Here is a 379-nt window from a genome sequence, read left to right as displayed (position 1 = left end):
TTCAAAAGAAGGAAAATAGGCTCGACATGGTATAAATCATCATAGGATCCGATAGGGGATAGAAATATACCTCTATGTCTCGTGTGAATTGTTGGTATAAATCATCATAGAATCTGATAGGGGATAGAAATATACCTCTATGTCTCGTGTGAATTGTTGAATATTCGTAAAATCATAATGCATTCCTGTATGCTAGTATTCGTCATAGAGATATAGTCGAATCACATATTGGGATAGGTTTGGCATTGCTCGAGAGAGATTACTAAATTAAGATAGGAATATTGATTCATCAATTGTGGGAATGTGTGTCAAATTTGCATAATTAAATGTGAACGGGTGTTGCTTGAGAATTCGTGATCCTAGTGCGTTAGTAATTCAT

The sequence above is a fragment of the Olea europaea genome, unplaced genomic scaffold, assembly GCF_002742605.1.
Source record: "Olea europaea var. sylvestris unplaced genomic scaffold, O_europaea_v1 scaffold1956, whole genome shotgun sequence".
Classification (NCBI taxonomy): Eukaryota; Viridiplantae; Streptophyta; class Magnoliopsida; order Lamiales; family Oleaceae; genus Olea; species Olea europaea.
This window is presented reverse-complemented; position numbering follows the sequence as displayed.